The 6,000-nt window shown below is 42.9% G+C and overlaps 1 protein-coding gene across 2 annotated transcripts in view; it reads left to right on the top strand.

Annotated features, from left to right (window-relative positions):
• Window positions 1–266: 266 nt before the first annotated feature.
• Window positions 267–6,000, top strand: part of FAM222B (family with sequence similarity 222 member B) — a 54,955-nt gene continuing 49,221 nt past the window's right edge. The window contains exon 1 of one of the 2 annotated variants that reach the window (XM_027517733.1): window positions 267–403. The gene's annotated coding sequence lies outside the window, so the exon portion shown is untranslated. The remainder of the gene's footprint in view (window positions 404–6,000) is intronic. The other variant, XM_027517731.1, reaches the window with a different exon arrangement.

The raw sequence follows: 6,000 nt of genomic DNA, 5'->3' as shown, positions 1-6,000 counted from the left end.
CATTCAATCCTTTAAGTGTAAGCGGGATCCAGAATCCTGGAAGTACGATTAAGTCTACGGCCCCTATGGGCACCGCGTTTAGTAACCCACGCTACCTTCCAGAAGCCTGAGACCCTGGGGCAGCCACCAGAGCCTCTAAGCTAAGTCCTCGAAGCCAGCGGCCATGTCCACCTGAGACCCAGGGGTCCAGGGCATCAGGCACTGAGGCAGACGCCCCCGGTGTGGGTTGCGCAGGCGCGGACGGCCCGAGAGGGCCCCGGCGCTCCAGGTTGCGCAGGCGCAGGAGCGGCTCCCGGCAAGTCCCGACGGCGGCGGCGGTGACTGAGGGGCCGGGGCGTGTAGCAGCGGTGGCGGCGGCGGGCGGCAACGGAGCAGCCATGAGGGCCGGGCCCAGTCACCGACAGTGAGTGGTGGTGGGAGCAGGGTGGGAGACAGGAGGGAGAGGTGGAGGGGTACTCCTGGTGGAGGGATACTTCGACTTGGGGGGTGGGGGTGGGCTCTGCCTGTCGGAGGCGAAGGGGCGTGGGGGAGGGACAGTTTGAGGTGATGATGGGAGGATTCGGGGCACTGTGGTCAGCTCGCCAGCGCCAGGGCTGGACGGCTTCGGGGAGGTCGGGAGGTGCGCGCTGCAGACTGAAGGAGCCCACCGCAGGGGCAGTGTCCCGCGCTCCCCCGTGTGTCATCGTCCCTTCCCCCAGAAGCTTTCGGTCGCCTCTCCCTTTCCGCTTCTTTCAGAGAATGATCTCGGGGGGGGGGGGGGGGGGGCGGGGAAGGGTAGTGGAGGATGAAAGCCCTGCTGGAGCTGAAGAAGACAACTCTGGTCCAGGCGGGGAAGAGCCGGTCGTCCGGAGTAATAGGCTACTCTGGGTAGAGGATGGGGGTCTTTTAAAGCTGGGAGGGGTCTAGGGAAAAGAGCTAGGAGCTTAGCGTCCGACTGGTTCGAATCCACGTCCATCGCTGGATAAAGCTGATAGATAACCTTGGGCAGGTCCCACTTAACCTTTCTGAACCTTCGGAAGATGTAATGTGTTTCATCTTGTAAGCATCACGTATATGATTGAGTTCGTTTATAAAAACTGTAAATTGTGAGTACTGTGTCGAGGTTGCTGTATCACCAGCAGTATCACTGGATTTTAGATTTTACCGTTATTAATGGAATGACTGATTTCTTTGTCAAGGCGAAGCATGTTGTTTGTAAAAGCAATCGGCACAGACGTGTTTTCTTTATCGGCTCAGCAGATCCTGTGCAGAAATACCAGTTTGTTCTGTGATGTGACACATTAGCCATCAGACAGACTTGTGTAGGAAAAATGCCATACTTTCAGGCTTTTTTTTTTTTTTTAACAAATGGTATGTAGCTCCTCACCCAAGAGGGAGGCAATAGAGAATGGAAGGCCAGTCTGTTAAATGCTTTATGAACACAGCCTATTCGGTTCCCTTGTAGCATAGTTGGTACTAACCTGCTTTATTATGAGTTGAAAAAAAAAAAAAAAAGTTTGAGACAAACTGGGAGGGGTGCACGGTGAGGGATGTGGAAATACATTTTGTTTTGTTTTCCCAGTTTGTTATTTTTTTAATTGTAAAAAAGTTTTTCTTTGCAAGAGTCTCTGGTTTCCCCAAGGCGCTGTGTCTATTTTAGAGGTCAGATAGCATATAGCCGCTTTTAGGCTCCACTTTTTGTTACCCTGCTTGTGGAAACCTCCAGGGTGGAATGACTCTCAGAGAAAGACAGAAGCAGCTGTGCAAAAGCCTGAGAGGTGGCTGGTTTGTTTCTAAGGGGCCGAAGGAGCACTCCTGAGGCTTTGTCGTCCTTCTCGTTGTTTAGGGTAGACAAAGCAGAGGACAGAGTTAAACTGTACTTGGAGAGAGAGAAAATGGCTTTCTAGTCACAGCTTTTGAAAAAGAGGTGAAACTCCTTTCAAAAGGACGGAAAGAGATGATGCTTCAGCTCTGCCAGCTCTGAGGATGGAGAGCTTGAAATGGCAAGGTCTTTTGGAAATTAGTGAGTGATTTATCTTTCATCTGACCAAAGGTAAGGAGTAGCTGTATTAGATCCTTGAAGGTTCACAGATAAGGAGAATGAATTATTTTATAGGAAGGGGGAAATGAACCCTCATTGCCTTTAACTTCTCAGTCTGGTCAAATGTGTTTTACTTCTCTTTCTTGGAAATACACAGTAATAGATCATTTTAAACTTTTTGCTCTAGTTGCTTGGCTTTTCCAATAAATTCTCTGTCCATAATAGAGGATAGTTTCTTTTCTTATTTAGAGGATAGTTTAAAAAGAAAGTGTTACTGTTGTCATAGGTCATTTACAGGATTCAAATTCATTCTTTGTCTGTCACATGGAAGATGAAGTAGAGGTGTAAAAATGTTAGAACTAACCATCTTATTTCTAATAGTTGGACGTTTGTTTTTAATTTTGATGATGCATTTTCCCCTCTATTGGAAATTTCCATCAGTTCAGACAAGTCCATAAATGCCATCCCTATTACGTTAAAATGATAGAGGTTTGTTCAGCTGTGATGAGAATTTCCTGTCCTCTCCTTCTATTCTCTTTCCTGTTTGTGGTTCCTTTTATGTAGTAGATTACTGTTACGGAACAGGGAGTCTTCCCCTGAGGGAGAGAAAGGGGATGGTCAGTGCCTTGATTGCCTGTTACAAGAGCTAAAATAAAAGGAATAAGGTTTACCAGCTCGTGTTCATTCTGATAAAATGAATCATTTTTCTTAAAAAAAAGCAAACATTTCATGCCTCGGGGGAACCCTTTTTAAAGCAGTCTATTTAAAAACAAAATTATGGTGTTTTTACCTCCCTCTCTTTTTCTTTTACTGAGAATATTTGCTTGCAAACAGAACCTTTGTTTCTTCAGATCCTTTCTGATCTTGCCGCCCATTCCTTAGCTGAAGTCTCTTTTGTGATATTTTTATAACCACTAATTAATAATAAGAGCAGAAGGATTTTTTTTTGTCATTTGTTTTGGTTCTTGATAGAGTGCTAACAACTTTAAAGGAATACTGTATGAGAAAATGTTTAAAAGGGAAAGTAAAGAGGATAGTGGATTTGTTTATTTTTTATTTACTCAGTTTTTAAATTGAAGTAGAGTTGATTTACAATGGTGTGAGAAAAGTGGGTTTAACTTAGTGAATCTGTAAGTTGATTGTGATGTTTGGAGGGTAAAGGATTCAAGAATGGACCTGTGGTTCAGAGGACCCTTTTGAAGAACAGGGTTTGCTTACCAGTGTTTATTTATTTAGCACGGCTGTTGGCTTAGAGTACCTGCTTGTTAATATTTGCCGAAGGGAAAATAATAACAGTATGTAATCAGCAAACTTGGGTTCAAATCTTGTGCAACTTTGTGTATCTTTGAATAAGCTTACTCACGTATCTTTGCCTGTTTCCTCATCTATAAACCAAAGATAATTGTACTTACTTCATGAGGTTGTTGTGAAGGTTAAATGTGTTAATACATACAAAGTGTTTAGAATGGTACCTGACACTTAGTAAATGCTAAATGAATGTTAATTATTACTAGTGTTCGTTGGATATACTCACTCTTTGTGCCCAAATCACAGGTCAGAGTTGATGATGACCTAGCCCCTGCCCTCTGCTAGTTCACAGTCTAGTGAAGGAAACAGAACTATACAAAGTAATTATAATGGAATTCAATACCTTATTTCATCAAATCCACGGTGCCAGTGATTGTAAGTCTCACAGTTATTTTGCATACCACTAAGGAAGAAGAAATGCTACTAATGAGACTGGCATGCCGTCAGTTGCATCATGTTTTTTGGAGAAATGTGGTGGAAAAAAGCCTGTCTTAGAATTGATGGAAGGACTTCCCCGGTGGTCCAGTAGTTAAGACTGAGAACTTCCACTGCATGGGCTGCTGGTATGATTCCTGATCAGGGAACTAAGATCTTGAATGCTCATGGCCCCCCAAAAAAATGATGGAGTAAGAGTTGATGGAAGGGCTGGATTCAGGTATTGTCAGTAAAGGCCTCTACTGCATCGAACCTGTTTGATAGGCCCTCACAGATGGACATGGACGACAGGACATTCCAATCGGACAGTGAGGTCTGCAAATGGGAAAGGGGAGGGCATTATTGATGTGTACCACCATATCAGGGCAACCAGCAGGAGGAAATGAGCTAAGACTTTGGCAGAGCAACATTGTCTAATGCAGCAGAGCAGGACAGGAAGCTTGGAACATTTTCAGAAGCGTCATGAGCCTAATTCTTGGATTTAAACTCCTAAAATATTACCACAACTCTAAATAGATGGTTCTGATACAGTAAACTGAGAAGTGAGAGTATGTGTGAGAAGTGAAATGGCAGGGGAAGGGCTGAAGCCTTACAGCTGACCAGAGAGGGGATAAGTGTGAAGTCGCTGTACTCTTGGTGTGAGGTGAGTGCTTTCTTGGCAGAGAAGTGTTTTTAATACCTATTCCTGTCTTTTCACTGCCTGTCAAGGTCTTGATTGTGTCCCTTTTAGAGCTTTACAACTCAGGAGTGAAAAGAGTGAATACAACTTGAGAGGAAAAATGCTAGATTTTATTAAAGATAGATTTAATACAAGGAGAATAATAAATTACTCGATTTGATAGCTCAGTTACAAAATGATGATTTGATTCAGCACTGGAGTGACTGTTTCATGGGAAAACATAGGTCATTTAAGGAGTGAGATAATATTTACTCAAGGGTTGGTGATTAAAAAAAAAAAAGACTTAAGGGAATTCCCAGGTGGTCCAGTGGTTAGGACTCTGCACATCCACTGCAGGATTGCAGGGGACACAGGTTTGATCCCTGGTCAGGGAACTAAAATCCCACATGCTGTGCAGCATAGCCAAAATAATAATAGTAAAAGACTCACCCAGGAGAAAAGACTTTGGTACTAATTTTCTAGTGACTAACCCTGAAACAATTTGGGAAAAATATATAAAACCAAAAATACCATAAAGTACGAATTTCTGTAGTGTCTTTTTTTTTTTTTTTTTCCACCAGTAAGCCAAAACAACTCTTTAAATTTTTAGACTCTAGTCTCATTGAAAAATGTTGGTGATAATCCTCAGCAATCAGATTCAGCAAACATTGAAGTGCTTACTTTGTGTTAGGCATTGTGGTAGATATTGGGAATTAAAATGTGAATGACGTGATCTGTGTTTTTAAGATGCTCACATTTTAATTGGAGACTGACAAATACATAGTTATGAAACGTACCAGTATAGTAAAGTGCTGTCATAGAGATCTCTACTAAGAGTAATAGGAGCCCTGGTTCTGCCTGGTGGTAGGAAAGGAAGGTTGGAGAAGGCTTCCTGGAGGAAGAATCGATCAGGTCTTGAGGAATGAATGCTATTTGGCTGCTTCAACAGAAAAGGATTGGAGAAGATAGTACTTCAAGCGCGGAGAGCAACTTGCACAAAGCTACGAGTCTATACTGGGAAGGCCAGTGGTTTAATGTGCGTAGGTCAAGGGGTACGAGGTAGGAGTGGAAGGAAGTGAGGTAAAAGATGGGTTGCAGCCCGATTATGGATGGTCTTATTGAGGGGTCTGAATTTTCTTTTGTAGGTGCTAGGCAGTCATGGGAGAGTTTAGATCACTATTTAGGAAAAGTAACACTGATGGATAAACAACTGGTTCCTACTGTATAGCACAGGAAACTATATTCAGTATCCTGTAATAAACCAGAATGGTAAAGAATATGAAAACGGATATCTCTATATTTCTCTCTATATATAGGTAACTGAATCACTTTGCTGTATAGCAGAAATTAACACAACATTGTAAATCAACTATACTTCAGTAAAATGAAAAGTATGGAAGTTAGATTTTTAAAAGGAGAAATTGGCTGCAGGGAGACGGTTATGAGACTGGTGTGATGGTCGTTTGAAAGATATTGAAGACCTCAGGTACTGGAATTGTAGACAGATTAAACAGCTTTTTAGGAGTCTGACTAGAAGGATCTTACTGACTTTCTGTTGAGGAAGGTGTCAGGGAGAAGT

Source organism: Bos indicus x Bos taurus, chromosome 19 (genome assembly GCF_003369695.1).
Source record: "Bos indicus x Bos taurus breed Angus x Brahman F1 hybrid chromosome 19, Bos_hybrid_MaternalHap_v2.0, whole genome shotgun sequence".
NCBI classification, from domain to species: Eukaryota; Metazoa; Chordata; class Mammalia; order Artiodactyla; family Bovidae; genus Bos; species Bos indicus x Bos taurus.
The sequence above is the reverse complement of the archived record's forward strand: the minus strand, read 5'-3'. Positions and strand labels throughout refer to the sequence as shown.